The following is a 16,734-nucleotide window of genomic DNA, read 5'->3' as shown; positions in this document are numbered from 1 at the left end:
GTGCATCTTTGCTTCCAAATGAGGAACTGATGCATTCTTCTATTCAAAACTTGTTTTCTATCAATACCTGCAGATAATCAGTTACGCTAGTTGAATCTGTGTGTATGTGTTACTTAAAAGTTTACCGATATATGCAGTATTTTGTGCAGGTTTCTGTATTGCATTGCAGCCTTTTATACATTATACAATTAGAGCATGTAAAATTGGTGTTGAATATGCAAGTTATATGTTAATCTGATTAAATGAATAGAGAATTGCCCAATGCAATCAATTGAAATATTCAACCACTTTGTGCTGAACTTGAAGGAAATTACCACCTTGAGGCTGCCAAACCCCTGATACAACTTTGCATTTGCAATAATATTTGCCTATTTAGTATTCAAAAACATGTATGTACAGGGTTTCTTTTTAATGAAGTAAGATTAGTCCATCAAGAAGGTGCTTGCAAGAACTGGAAATGCAACAGTCTTCTCTGTACAGCAGAGTTAAACATTGGCTGAAGGATTTTAGAGTGTTCTCGCTCATAATGCATATATTTTCTTTAAATACAAAGATATCTATATTATTTTACCATTTTATTTGTTTATTTTCCCTAAAAATAAAACGACTTGATTTAAGCATGTGATGCTATTTACTCGTATTTTAAAGCCATGCATAATATTATACAGTAGATTGAAATGCATACTTATGTCTCCTTCTTTCATTGGACAGCTATGCTAAAGCAAATAAAATCAAACGCATGCATTCCCTTTCAGTGGCTTACAAACCGTAAGTGATGGGAGGAAAAAGCCACAGCCATTCCACTGAATTCTATTATTGACAACAGCAGAAGCAAAAAAATTAGAAAACAAATCCCTTTTTAAATAAAATGAAGTAAAAGACCTACATTGCTTGGAGGAAATGCTAATTGAAAATACCTTGCTAATGCTAGCTAGTCACAGGAAGGAAACATTAAGTTATTATTTTTAATAATGTTTACAAGTATATCCAGCCATTTCCAGCCAGTGAAAAATGTTAGCCTTGGTAAAATGTGGCAGTGCTACTTTTCACTGGTGATGCTGCTCATCTTCTCTCTGATAGCAATCATTAATTTTATTTTTTAACCCAGTCTTCAAATGAAGACAGATGAGCAGGAGAGTTTTAAATGCAAGCTGCTTATGTTCAGAAAAATGGCTGCTAGATTACAGATCACTGTGCCTGAGCTGAGTCCGGTGGCTGTGGAGGAGAGAGCAGAGCACATGGGTGGAGGTGAGTGGCCCCACAGAGCCATTGCCTGCCCAGGGCTGTGCAGGGAGGGAAGGATGAAGGGAGAGCCCTGCATGACGATGTGGCAGCCTGAGTCATTTCCTAATTGCTATGGAGACCCACAGATACTATCACTGTTAATTGCTCTTGATAATTTTAGTGTTAAATTTTAACATTTATTTCTCATTAGCAGTAAGAGGACTGTGAGAGACCAAAACGTGTGGTGGGCATCACGTCACTGGCAACATCATATACTGCATCTTCTGTTCTCTAATGTCCTCAGCACTGTCTTTTCAGCCATGCCAATGAGCATCAAGGAATTTCATTGCAACCTCCGATATCTCGCAGGTTTTCCTGTTTCTTGCACACTCTGGGTTTATCCTCTCTGTTAAATTGCCCACTGCAGAGCACGGCTCAGGCTTTCTCCTGAGCACAGAGTGCTTGGAACTGGTTGTGGGTATCCACTCCTTCCTGTGCATGTTTTTAAGTTATTTGGAAAGGAGAGGCTGGTTGGGTGGTATGTTAATAGCACCAAGAGGCAGTAGAAGGGCTGTGGCTGAGTGAAGCGAGGCACTGGGCACCAGCAAACCTGATGCTGACAGGAGTCTGGTGATGGGAGGGGAGGTGACCAAACTCCTGCAAGTAGGAGTTGGGCTGTCCCTGTGTGCTTCAGCACTGCTAATGACAACAGCAGCAGCTGGCATGTGGCAGAAGTCCTCTGCAGCTCTGAAAGGGAATTTTTAAAATAGAAGTCAGGAACTGATGAGGTCTTGGGTCTGAGCTTCTCTGTGGGAGGGCAGGTCTTGGATGCTTAGCTCCTATCAGATCCAGAGCCCGGTGCCTGCTGTCAGTGAGGTAGCCCCTGCAGCTCCTTCCAGATCAGGTTTTGTAGGTAGGCTTGTTGCTCCAGAGCTGGAGTAAAGGCAGCTCCAAGCATGTCTCCACTGTACTTCAGGGTTTTTGCCAGCCAAACTGCTCCTGGGGAGTGACCTTGTCTCTGGGAAGTAGGCCTTGTGTTAGAGTTCTGTTTAAGGAGCTGGGAGAGGATTAATTGGTTTGTTCACTGCTGTTTCTGGAAGTACCGTACATTTTTCAGTGGAAGATGAGTCTGGAAGTACTTTCCTACAGTGAAACAAATCCCTGCCAAAATAAAATGATGAATTCTGAATATTACTGGCAGCACTTGATGCCAATTTTCAAACAGTTCGTTTCTATCTGCACCTCTTTTGCAGGCATGTAAAAGAGCTTAATGCCCAGTTGTCAGTGCTGTCCCCCTAGTTGCAACACAGGCACCAGTGCCCTCATTCCCTCAGGTCTCACATGGGAGATATGGATGGGGTGCAGCAGAAACTCACTGTACCATCAGGACAAAAGTTATGGCTGCTGAACTGTGGACCCAGTTAAGCTTTGTACCCGAGGCAGGGGAAGCCCTGGGCAGAGCTGAGATGCCAGGGAGGCTGCTTGCCACCTTGGATTAGCAGCAGCAGAGGGAATTTCCTGGTCTTGAAAGGCCGCAGTACCTAAGAGAGGTGTCTGGCAACTGGCAGCATCTTTGTGCTTTAGCTAGAAAGTAAGTTAGGAAATTAAATAACCAGTAGATCTGTAACTCCTGTTCCAAATCTCTTTCCAGCTCAGCTGGAAAGGGGTTGCTTAGTGCAAAAACAACTCTTGCAAGCTGAAGCCACGTTATAGACCACAGGTCCCTGGTGGTGGCAGCTCACTTGTAGTTCTCAGATGATGAGTGCAGAGGGAGAAAGTCAGAGAGGTGGGAGGGTGCTGGGAGCTAGCAAAGGCCTTCAAAGGAAGAGTGATGTGAAAGGGTGTCAGAAGGCAGAAGGTGCCAGCTGCCTGACATAAGAAATATCATTACTCACTATTAAAGAACACTCCAGATGCTTGATATAGTCATAGATGTTCTGAATTTATTTATTTATTTTTTTTTTTAGGAAAGCTTCTTGCCTGCCTACGATGTCATTTTATGAAGTCAGGGCAAAAACCCATGAGCTTTTGTTCAAACAAATAGACCATCAATCTCATGAGTAAGAGCCGGTCTTACTGGTTAATGCTGCAGGACAGTGGTTGCCTCTTCAAAATACTAAAATCTTCTTCACATTCCCCTATTCCACTGGGACGTCATTACTAGCAGGGACAGATTGTGCAGATATTCTCTGTCAGTCCAGGGTGGGACGAGCAGTTGCTCTGGGCACTCTGGTGTTTCTGCAACATAGATCTTTTTTGCATCTCTAAGCTCTTTCTTTTCTTTATAATGAGCTAATGGGTGACTGTTACTCATATGTGGAGAAGCATTTTGTATGTATAAAAAATAAGAAAAAAAGAAAAGAAACACAAAAAAGCTAATCTGTTAACTTTCATCGGCAAAACATACAGCAAATTGCACTCAGACTGTAGGACAATCCTTAGATTTTACAAGGGGAGGACTGATAGTAACAGAATAGCCAAAAAATGGTGTAACAGGAGGACTGCTGAAATTAAACAGGTTGAAAGTTGTCTGGCAGCTCCAAATACAGCAGAGAAGTATAGCCCTGGAGTGCCACAAATTTAATCTTTGAACAGGTTTATTGTTTTATCAGGTTTTTGTTTAAGAAGGGTTTCATTATATATAACATTGAGATAAATTTTTACATAGCAGATTTATTCAACAGGTTTATTCTTTTAACAACCCTCATTGTATTTCAGCAGTTGGTATGTGAGGTCTTATACATCAAGCAAGTTTATTACTTTATCAAGTATGAATTTTAAGGAGTTTTCCTAATAATAGAAGATGTGTGAAGATTTATAGGTGGTACATTGTTCTATTCAGCATTTGAGCCTTTTTACCTAATGTAAGCTACATCCTAACTACATGACAATGCTGCTAGCAATGGTGGTAATTGTGCTGTAACTCATACTATCTTCCCACAACTGTAATAGATCTCACTTTGCTGTCCCAGTGTTTTTAAAACCCTTAAAAGTCTAAGTACAACTACCCCAAGTACGTTGTCTCTGTAAATTAGCAGAACAAAGTGAGGTAAAAAGCAGTATTGACATTAGTAAGTAAATGGACTGTGCTAAGTCGTTTTGATAAAAATTCACTCCTTCTGGACTAGAGGAATCAAAAAGTCACCTGGATGAGATGGAGTTAGATGTCCCTGGTTTGAAGCTCTTGCTAAAGAATGCAATTAAAGAAGGTTTTTGTTATTATTCATTGCATTCTTAAAATTTCTTTAATCTTTTTCCTTCAGCTTGGAAGGAGAAAAGCGACATTAAAAAAAAAAAAACTGCAACTTTGAGAAGTAAAGTTAGATTTTACAAATATTATCATTTCTACTTTAACAGCATCCATTTCAAATCAAGCTGAATTTCACTGATTAGTTCTAATGACAAAAGAAAGATCTATCACAAATTTCTTCATGTTGTGAAGTAGCAATTAAATTGTAGAGCTGGTTTGGTATCTGCTGATGAAATGTTTTTCATCAGAAAATGCTGATTAATCAAAACAGGCCAGTTTATAGATAAAAGTTCAATTTACTTGTCTGTGAAATACTGGGGGAAAACTTCTGCAATCTGCTCAGGTGACAACCTGTAAGACTTCAGATGAAAAGGATTTCCTTTAAAAACCTGAACTAACTAAAAAGAATAGAAATGTTTCAGAGTGAATTGTTCATTTGTTTTATACTGGGTTAATTTTCCCTTTTTTCCCCTCTTTGGTTCATGAATACATTTGACAGTTCAGATTTCCATAATGGCCAAGACAGTCCTTGCATCTCAAAACTGTAGAGATAAGAACCTTTCTCCTAACACTACTAATGCAAAATATAGAAAAGTATTCCACAGCAAAATCCAAAACAGCAGTTCTGTATTGTGAGATATATAATCTGTAGTTTCGTTCTCTACCTATGACAGTCCCCTTTTTTTTCCTGACATCTTTACTCACATAAGTGATCCTTACCCAAAGAAAGGTAAAAGCCATTCAAGGTTGAGGGATATGTGTAATAAGGAGTGCAGACCTGAAGCCACTGTTGGCATATTCATTGCATGAGATACTGACTTGTTGCTCTCTGCCACATCAAAACTTTTCTGACCAGTGAAATGCTGCCATCTTGAATGTGAATTTATTTGTATCTGCCTATTTGGAAGGGAATTATCAGGCATATGTACAGCTGATATTTACACTTCTTAAATTATAACTTAAAAAGTGATTTAATAAAATATGAGAAATGTACTAAGAAGGTATATTTTCATGCACTAATCATATAGTTCTTCTCATTTGTTTTACTGTAGAAATTCATCCTTATTAAAGACTTATGGACAGTTCCTTGTCATTCAGTGATAACTTTGACGTATAGCCAATCTGGTGTGACAGGTGTGTTGAGTTTATCCTGCAGATAAAGATTTTAAGCATAAAACTTTTAAAGAGTGCTTTCTAAAGGTAATTGTATAGCTTAGAGAAAATCTTCAGTTCCACACAACATAACTCTTATATCCAGCAGTTCTCAAATGATGAAATATTCTAGCTTAAGACCACATTAAAAAATAGAAAATAAAAGACACTTCAGTTGAAACATCAGGCCTGATAAACTCAGTGACAGTTCTGTCATTGCCTTTAGTGTGGCCAGGAGCTATGGCAAAATTCCTGCTTTGAACAGACTTTGGTAGACAGAATTGACACTTCACCTTGCTCCTGAATGCAGCCAGGCTGTGCTCTTATCTCTTCTCCAGCTCTTTCCAGATGGGTATCTTTAAGCCAAATGCTTTTCTTTTGGTGGTTTGGGTCCCAGTGAGCCAAAGTCACCTTTCATTTATGTTGACTTAATTCCATTAACTTCACTGTGGTTATTTCTGATTTCTAACAGATGAGTTGACGTAATAATTAGGTCAAATTTGTGTAGAACTTTTAGTACTGGACAGATGTAGGTATTTATATGCGCTTTTAAAAGGTAAGGCTCTCAGAGAGATGTGCTCACCGGGGGTTTGCTATTTGTCATGAATGTTTTTTCCACCCTTCAAGAAGGCATTGCTAAGTTCATGCTGAACAACTGACTACAGCATTTTTATTTTTTTTTCCTGAATCTCATGCTTTTCATTTAACAGACAGCTTTGAGAACGCCAACCTCTGTTCACCAGATTACTAAGAACACAACACTCTTGAGTGTCAGTATAGAATTTGTTGTGTTTTTTTCCCTACGCTTATATTTTTTATTAGTTCTATGCTTTCTGTCTTCCTGGATCTTAATAACTATTGTTACCTTTCTTGAAAGTATTGATAGTGTCTAAAATATGCATGGATTTGTCATGATGGCTCTGGTATACAAGGTGTAATTGTGGTAGCACACAATGTTACAGCAGCACTGACACCAGCCTGGCACTGTCTCTTCTCCACTGCTGCATACCCTTCTTTCTCCCATGCTTCTAAATTGCTCTATGGAGATGACCCATTAAGAATCACAATAAAGCTTGAACGTTTGAATAACCTTTGAAATTATTGACAAATCAGCCCCAATGGGCTGCATAAGAGCCTAATGTAGAACAAGAGATCGATGACAATGCTGCAGAGACAGAAGCTAGACCACAAAAATGGGGGAATGTCATATGATTTTTGTATGATGCCACTGAAGCACAAATATAGCTGGAATGATGCCCGACTTAAGTGGACTCTTTTCATGCTCTTCTCTGCAGGATAACTTCGTGTGGTGCTTTCTCACAGTGAGGCCTGGGTTTGTCCTAACATCTGGAAGAAGTGACAAGCTACAGTCACCAAAGATTATAGCACAGTGGGTACTTGCTTCAGGTATGTGTTACATGAACCTGGAAACTCCAAGCACACCTTTACATTTCAGCAAATGCAATGGCTGTGCAAGGAATTCACTCCAAGTCCTTAAGAGATTCCTGTCACCACTACATGGGAGCATCCATAGTTGCATCTGTACAGCCACAAACCAGCCCCAAATTGTTTCTGTTTCCCATCTGAGAGATACATTAATTCATTCACAAAAGAAATATGGTGTAATATCCAAATCTCCAACACCTGAGTCAACAGTGTATGCTGTTAGAATGAATTTGTCTTGAGTTTACCCACAGGAACGAGATCCCCTGGCCATCAGCAGGGGTAGGTACAGAGGTCACATTCCCTTTTTTCATTCCTACCATTTCTATGGATCTTTCACAAGGTTTGAAGCCAATGAGCTACACTTCTTCATGAAAGATCAGTAGAGCAATGCCTCTTCCTTGAAGCACCCCAATTTATTTATTTATTTATTTTAACCAGAGAAATGTATCCCACCTAGATCTGCTTGGCACAACAGTGATTTTTTGACAGCTGGTTGGATTAGCAGCATCTCTAGAGAGTTAGCCAGGTTTAATTCTTATTTAAAGGAAGAAGTGTGTCTCTGTATCAGGTATTGCCCCCTTCATGCTGAGCACATCTTTAGAAAGGTCAGCTCTTGGAAAGATCTGAAAGTCTGCTAGTCTGCTCCTTTTCCCTTGCTATATGGAGGCACCTGACCTTTTGATGATCCCAATTTCTCTTCCTTTCTTCCTCCTTCCCCCCAAACTATTATTTATTGGAGTGAAATGGACCTTTTTTTCCTCTCTCTTTCAAAATAGTTTCTAAAATAATTGACCAAAGGCATCAACGATGCAAATTAAATCCAGGCTGCCTCGGTATTTCACCAGGAGCCATCTCTTCTTAGAAAAATTGTGTGAAACTTTGAGCTATGTGAATTGTCATGCTTCGACTTGTACTGGGATAAGTTAGCTAATGAAACCCAGCTAATGAAATAGGCTCACTCTTGAGAGCCTGTTACCACACATATCAACTTGTGCAGCTAGTACCTACCACACCACTGGATCTGGGGATCCCAGCGTCCTGCACAGAACCTCAGCTTTCCTCTAAGAATGGAGATTCATGCGTAATTGTTGTACTTGTGGAGTTAATCTCTTTGAGGTCAAACAGGACGCACAGGCTCTGAACCTTCTTCAAGTGCTTCTGAAATCTCAGGGACAGCAAACAGGTCAGTGTGCTGAGCCCGTAGCTTTTGGGCATGCATCCAATGTTATTTTTATAGAACAATGTATTTAAGTATGAGATACCATGGTGTTGGTTTTGCACCTCAACTAAAGCATGGTTTGTAGACGTTAATGACAAGAGGGTGGAGTTTGATTGGGAATTGTGACGGTTAAAGATGAGAGGAAGAAAGAAGAATGCCCAGAGGAAGAGTTAAGGCTGGATAATAGACAACTGGGTTCTGAAATACAGAAGAGGAAGTGGAGTGTGAATATGAGCAAAGGGGCTATGTGAGAAAGGGGGCAGTGAAGACTTGGAGAAAACAGCAAAGGCTCAAGTAATTGCAGAATGTTAAAGGGAGCTGTAGTGGGCAAGAGGCAAAAGAAGAAACAAAACCTGTGACCCCGTTTATACCCCTTAATTATCACTGTGGCTTTCCAGCTGTGGATTGTACATGTCTCCTGCTCAATTGACTTGCTGTCCCTTTCCCCAAACCACTTTACCTCTGTTTCTATAGGGGAAGCTTTCTAGTTTATCAGTTGTATTTCTTTTAATTGAAAAGTGACATGGTTTTGGCAAACTCGTTTTCTGTCAGCGAGAAGCTGGTTAGTTCTTTGGTTGGTTCCACTTCCCTGGGAATTAGCACTAATTGATTTCTTGTTCAAAATCACTGCACTCCAGGGGCCTGTCTTTCTTGCTAAAACAAGTCTAAACCAAACTACATACAGGTGGTATCCTTGCATAGGCTGTTCGATTCCTACGCTTTTATCTTGAATGTTTTTGCCCTTTTTTACAGCTCTTATGGCACTCTTTGCTTGACAGTTCTCTTCCCAAAGGGCCATTCTTTCCCACTCATCTTAGCAGGGGATTTGTTGCCTCCTTCTACGGAGCTGGGCTCAGCTGGGATTAATAAAAAGGTCTTTTTATTCCGTTCAGCCAAATCAGCCATAGCAAGATTGTGAGAAGCAAATTATGGATAAAATTATATTCCCAGGATTTTGTTTTGGACCTCACAAGAGCACCATTTTGCTCAGGTCTGGATGAATGACATGATTCAGAACAATGAGATTCTTCTGGAGATTAATCATGTGCCTGGTGACAAGGAGGTGGAGAATTACCTCAAATAGTACTCAAAAAAATAAAAAAAATAAAAAAGGCACACAATGTACAGAAAGCTGCTCAGAGACAATATTAGCTGGACTCATTATTAAAAACCTTCTAGAATTCAAAGTGTGGCAGCAGACAAAATCCTATCTTGAGACAATTGAAAGGAAATGAAACACCCTTTGCTTGAAAATGCCTACACAAAAATGTTGCAGGAGAGCACCAGCTCTGGTTTACAGAAATATAAAAACAGATCTGATGGCGCTGATCAGTTCGCTCAGCAGAGTGCAGTCAAGCAGCCATTGGTAGGGTCAGTGGGGTGGGTTGTTTGGGAAGAGGTTTTGTCTGTATCTCCTGGGTGCTGTGCACCAAGGCTGCAAGGAGCGGGTGGGAAAGTGAGGGCACAGGGCAATGCATGCTGTGGGGTTTGGTTGTGCAAGGCAATGGGGAGTGTGGGTCTGCCTCCGTGCGATTAGCACTCCTTGTAACCAGGGGCACTTTGGATGTACCTCGCTCTGTTTATGTTTTTGGTTCTTATAATGAAAATGAGATCCCTCGTGCAGCCCACTGCCATTTTGCATGTCAAAGCAAAAGTATATATGCTCGGTGTGGGTATTAGTGTCTCAGCTTAATGACAGGAGCTTCGGACAAATAAATCCATGTGCCATGGAGGATTTTCCTAATGAAACTGAAGTACAATGCCGCTTACATAATGTCCTTTAGACTTTATTCAAAACAGCAAATGCTGGACGTCGCTGTTATCCACCAACACCAGCTGATACAGGCAGGGATGATAATGTAATGCAAAGTGGCAGCTCCTTTTAACTTTTCCCCAAGTATCTGTGCAGTGGCTCTGAGCACCCCCTCTGAACTTTTCCCCTCGTGGGTATTTTTTTTTCCTTGTGTGTGTGTTGCTTTTTTTTTTTTTTTTTTTTTTAATATATTGACATTCCAGCCCTTGGAACAAGGTCTTCACTTCTTTTCTCATTTCGAGATCTTGTTTTGGGAGAGCTCTAACACCTGTCCACTGATCGCCTGCCAGTCTGCATCTGTGCCCAGCTGACAGGGCTGTCTGCTTTGACTAATGATGTGATTGATGGACAAAATAAGGAAGAACACACAAAAAAACATTTCTGTCTGGTCTGGTGTGTCAGCAAGCCTTCATCAAGTGGCTGCTGAAGGTATATTTTGCTGCATGCCTCATTACACAGTAATGGCATTCCCAGGCAAAGCTGTTTCTTTTCATGACACAAGACAGCAGGCAGCTTTATGGACTCTGGGCCTATCGAGCCTGGAGGAGAGAAGCACTAAAGAGTGGTCATTTCCAAAAGTGCCGCAAGTTGCTTTTTTGTTGTCATGAATTTAATATGAATCAACACAATATGAAATGAGCATGAGGAATTTTAGTGACTAGTCATTTTTTAAGACTGCTGTCTAAACAGCCATCAAGAAAAAAAACATTTTCTTCCACCAAACCTGTTGCAAAAAGAAGTCATCTGCCAATTTTATTGCATTAAAAAAGTACACAAAGGCGTATAGTCCAAACAAATGTCTGCTTCAGTGCTAAACATGTGGAGAACGCCACATATCTGAAGCAAAAAAAGGCAAGTAACTGGCAGGCTGAATGCAGTATTTAACAACTAAGATTAAATGGCTCTTTATGTAGATCTGCATGAAGAGCTCTCTTGTATGGTTTGTGTGTTCTGCTGGGGGGGATTGCGGTTGGTGTAGTGGCCATGCAGCATGGCTGGCAGCAATGGACTGTGGGCATTGCACTGGGAGAGGGCCATGGCAGGGCACATCTCCTGCACCTCCCTTTATTCCCCCTCCTCTCACCTGCCCCATGCGTGCTAGTCATAGCCAGCTGGCTTCTCTTCAGTTCCTTCTTCTCTGGAAGGATTGTTGCTTCCCATTGAATAATGGGATGCTAAGTTTCACCCAGGAAAAACATTAAAAAACAAGTTACTTGTCTTAGCCAAAATCTTTTGGTAGTTTTCCCCTTCCTGATACAAGAGGTCTTTTTCTGTGGGTTATTGTGAATAATCTGTGATTTTAATGAGTTATGATTAGTGAAGAAATCGTTCTTCGTGTAATAAATACTGCACAATAAATTAGGAATTGTATACAAGTTCTTTATACCCACTTAAAGAGAGAAAAACATCATGTAAATTCTTGTTATGACAAATGTAAAAGATAATCTTTTAAAGTGCATTTAATTTACTGTAATACTAAGAACCACTTTATCGATGCCTAAGAGTACTGGAAAAAAAAATGAATACAGATAATTCAAAGCAAATAAATAGCATGATTAAATTCAACGTGGCACTTACTTACAGACACAATCGTGTTACCCTTACGTATGAGTTAAAAGAATAATAACAGAAATACTGTTTTTGATTCAAGAATAAAAGGCTTCTGTGTAGATGCAAATAACTAAAGGCTGTTAACCTGCTTTCTTTAGTCTTGATACTAAATAGGGCAATTCCAGGCTCAAGGGAAGAAGAAATTCTGTTGATTGAAAAGTTTAAACAAAGTAATTATTCTATCAGCTGCGGTAGGGGAGCTGAGTACCACGAAATATCAAACACCTGCAGGTTTCCAAGAAGTTCTCTGCTGAAAACCAGAAGCAGCTGGGTGGAGGAGAGGCCATTTTATCAGTAACCAATAGGTTGCTGTGCTCCACTGACCTTGAAGTCAATACCAGTGCCAAGAGCTTACTGTCTGCTGTTTCTTCTTGCGTTATTGGTTTGAGGACCATAAAAATGTCAGAGATTTACTATAAATCACAATTCAGTTGGGTTTTGTTGTCTTGGCTTTTTTTGTTGGTTTTTTTTTCTTTTAACTTAAGCTGAGCCTGACCATATTCATTTGTGAATTGCGGGCAAGTAGTTAGCAGAATGTGTCTCATTACCTTTTCCATGGAGCTTTGTGATCTTTTTAATAGGGATCTTCACGTTTCTGTGCTTGTTTTGGTAATGTTGGGAGCTGGGAATTAGAGGGGGGTGGCTGCTAGGATGAGGCAGGTGTGCAGTGGGGGAGGCAGTGCTCTTTTCTTACCTCCCTTCCTTAATTTTTTTTTCCTGTTTTTTTTTTTTTTTTTTTTTTTTTTTTCCTTTAATCACTGTTATCCCCCCGCCTCCCCCCCCTTCCCCCTTTTCTATTTTTTTTTTTTTTTTTTTGGTCTTTTTTGTCTTTTTTTCCCTTTGGTTGTTGTGTGTGTATCGAATTTGTAGCGGTATAATGTCTCTCTGTATTTCCCTGCACTTGAACCACTAAACGCGTTTTCAGTTAAGTTAGGTTCTTTAAAGAATGATCATCTTATCCATCTGTTCAGAAAGCACAAAGACGCAAATCTGGGTCAGAAAAGGGACTTGGAAAAATCTCTTGTACTCAGTTTCTGGCAAGCGTATTTGTTTCATGGTTTCAAAAATCAGTGAAAAATGGACAAATTTAACTGCAAAAATATTATCAACTCTTTGCTTGTGTCAATAGCTAAAGAGGCTTCCAGTTTTGGAGGGAGAAAGAGAGGCAGAGAGCCTGGGGTAGGCAGCGGTGATAGAAGCCCTGTCCTATTAAGCAACTGCAGAAAAATATTCAGTAGGTCATGTGTCTCAGCATTAGGATGCTGTAGGTGTGTTGAATCTTGGAATCTCTAATGGAAAGCATTATGTACTTGTTGATGATTAGCATGAGGACTTTTTTTTCCGCTTAAGAAGAAAAACTAATTATTAGTTCTTGAGTGCTCTGTGGCCACTGATCTTTATAGAGTGCTATGATAACTAGAGCTGTGTGAATAACTGATATTTCCATTCCTTGGCAATACTAAATGTAGATAAATAGTTCTGTCAAATGACTTTTTGTTGTTGTTGTTTCCTTTGCTTGGTGGTTGATTTTTATTTCTCTTTGTTTTAGCTTTCAAAATAGAATGGAAGAAGACATCAAGGAAAACTACAGTGTTTGAAATTTGCTGTTTAAAACATTCTAATATTATTGGATTTTTATGTTTTAATGTGCCCATACTTTACCAGTGCAAATGGTGCAGAGAAGTGGAAGTGAATTTGCTAGCTGTTTTCATATTTTTGATACATGTGTATACATATGTTTTTAAACTGCAGAGAAGGCTTTTGGTGGAATAATTTTGCTTAGATCTTGTCACAGTGTCTTGCATGTGGGAATCATTAGGAATGTGAGATTAAGAGCCTATCAACTGAAGGCAATAAAATCAATTTTAAACTTCTGGTGTCCGCAAGAGGGGAAAAGTTCTGCCCTTCGTTAATGTGTCCCTCAGGTTATACCAGCGGGGTGCTTGAGGCTGATGAGAAGTTTAAGGCTCCCATGTAGACAGCTCTCAGATTAAGCCACTGTAGGATGCTGTAGTCATCTAAGAACGTGGAGAGATCCTCAGGCACCGGTGAGGTTACTTCTCCTTCTCTGTTAGTCCAGCATTTCTTTGTCCCTGCTGTGTGTTGTGGGTATGGGTGTGTACCAGCCTCAATGAATACAGTTTTGAGAATCTACCTTCTCTGTTAGTTCAAAATATTTTAGTTGAAAATGTGGTTTGTGTGTGTGTGTGTGTATATATATATACATACATACATACATACACACATATATATGAATTATTTTGTTAAATGCAATGTACATATGCAATACATTAGGAGAATGTATGTAATGTGCTGTGTATAATGCAGCCACCATGTGTCATATAAAATAAAAATGAAGAGGGTATATGAGCAAATACCACACAGCATATGGCAATATGAATATTAACCTCCATCTATAAATAGCTTCTGAAATAATGTTTTAAAATAAAGAAAGAAACCTAACGTGATAGCAATTGAGAAGAAATTCAGTGTCTTAAGGTCCTTGATGTCAAGGAGGCAAATCTCCATTCCTATACTTGGATTTAATATGTACTTCACATGAAAATAACTAATATTTAATATGTAATATTTTCATAGAAGGCATAGAATTCTATGATTTTTTATGATGATTATGGAATTTGGATCCATACTTTATGGATGGAGCTAATAACATAAAGGAAATGCACCAGGCCAAAAAAAGTTGTAAGAAACAAGGAATAGTAGAGAAGCTGAATGAAGGAAAGAAAAACGTAATGGACTCAAGTCCTTTTGGTAGGTTTTGGTTTTGTATTCAGAGCAGCTGTTAATGTATTCACAAGGCAAACACATGCATCTAAAATGTTTAAAATAAAGAAAAATATAATGCCCTGTTTCCAATTAGCATCATGATAGTATTGAACTAATTGCTTCTGTAGGTGATTTAATGGTTAGTCTTAAGGCCATATTTGTACATATATGTTGTTTATATGTGCAAGGTATTCTTCTGTGCCTTTATCTGTTACTACCAAATCCCCAGTTCAGAGCTTTTGAAAGACAGGGATGTAATGAACCTGGGTCGCTGCTGGGTCACTTTGCATTCTCTATTGGCAAAGACAATCCGTACCAAAACACAATCTCACATAGAGAAACTGTTGTAATGACTTGTTGAACCTATGCAGAAGAAGCAGAGAACATGAATATATACCCTGAGTGAAATTAAAAGATGGGCCTTGATTATCTGGAGCTTCCCTGGCATGCAGGGCAAATTGAATGGGAATAGCATCACAAAAGATGACGCTTTATACTAAGCAGCTTAACAGTCTCTTCTGCCAGGGGGTTGTGAGGACTTCGATTTTTGCCCACCTTTTTTAAAGGGAATTTTAGTGGATTTTCCCCAAGTTTGGTCAGTGCTCCATGTTCAGAAATTGTTCTAATCCTTGGGTTATTTCCAACATGGTTGCTTCTTATTAAGGTAGAGGACCATGGCCAGAAGGAGGAAAAGCAGGAAGACAATAATGAAAGCTCCCTGGGGAAGAAAAGAGGGCAGTGCAGTAAGAGAAGAAGATCTGTGTGTGTAGGAAGTGACACAATAGTTGCCCAGGTTTATGGGAAGGAAGACGCAAGATGTGGGGATTTTTAACTCCTGTCTTGAACAATTCAAGTTGAAGTGCATGCCAGGAAAATAAAAAATAAGAGTGTCCTTTTACTGAGAAACAGCCCAGCCATTGTTACTTGTTGCTGAGAGGAGGATAATGCTGCTATCAGCTTCATTATCTACTTCACCTCTGGTTCATTCAGCAGCTGAATCCTTAAGTCAATATGGCCCCAGCAAATTATGGTAAGCAATTTTTAATTAATTTCTGAAACAAACCAAAATTATTTTAAGATGAAGAATGGATTGGAAGGCAGTCTGAACCGCGGCCTGTTTTAACATTATTTCCAATTGCAGGAGCCTTGAGGAGATGACCCTTCAACCTGGTCTGCAGAGACCCCTGCAGACCATGATGTTTGCCATGTGCTCAATCTGTTCTCCAGCTCCAAGGCTCAGCATCGAGAAGCACAGTGGTACTATTGGTGTGGCACTTTGTCCTAGCAGAATTCAAAGGAATTTATCCTAGAAGCTTTCCTGGGCATGTGTGCGCTATGTGGGGAGCATCTTTCTCCCATCTTGATTGCAGTCCACCAGAAACTCAAACCAGGAAAACAATCCCAAGGGAATAATTTTCATTTTAAGTATTTCAGTTCCTACTGCATTGTCTGAGATGTCTGGAATGGTGCTTCAGCATTAGACATGTAAATTGTGCTGTTGGGGTGAATTACAGCATCACCTGCATGTGTACTATGTTACAAACACATAGCTAGGAGCAAGTGACAAAGTGCAAATTGTACTTTTATCATATAAACTTGTCAAACCTATGAATGTGATTTCAAAGTGCCTGTACCTGGGCTTGTTATCTATGTGCTATACCGCTGTATGTAGAGAAGCAGACATGGCCATCCTGCTGCTTGCTGTCCTTGAAGTGGCGGTGTGGCCAGGTACTCAGGTTGGGCTCTGAATGTGTTCCGAACTTTCCATACTAGGAACTCTGACATCACCTTTTTTTTGCTTATTTAGCATACATTGTTAGTACTTGATGGTCCCAAGAGGCTGTTACAGTCAATATTGCTTGTATGTTTATGTGTGTGTTAATTCCCAAAGAGCGTATTTATCTGATGGGGCTGGTAGGCTGCCCTCTCAGGGTGTCAGTCACACCTCTGCTCAACTTCTTAATTCACTGGGGCTTTCTGGTGGGTGATTTCACTTTGTGTTCTGTAATACCTGCCCACCAGTGGAAGGAGAGAAAGGCTGCAGGAAATGTCTGAGCTTTAGCCTTACCTTCTAAATTGTCATGCTTTTTTCTTGTGTTCTTAATGGGGGTGCATTGGTCCAGTGATGTTTTGTTTTCCACCAGATTAAAAATAGTAGAAAAACACTGCAGAGTGTGTTTCTCAAAACAGTTGTCATTACTAGTAAGCATAGTAAAGAAAAATAACTGACTA

The sequence above is a fragment of the Excalfactoria chinensis genome, chromosome 11 (assembly GCF_039878825.1).
Source record: "Excalfactoria chinensis isolate bCotChi1 chromosome 11, bCotChi1.hap2, whole genome shotgun sequence".
Taxonomy (NCBI): domain Eukaryota; kingdom Metazoa; phylum Chordata; class Aves; order Galliformes; family Phasianidae; genus Excalfactoria; species Excalfactoria chinensis.
The sequence above is the reverse complement of the archived record's forward strand: the minus strand, read 5'-3'. Positions refer to the sequence as shown.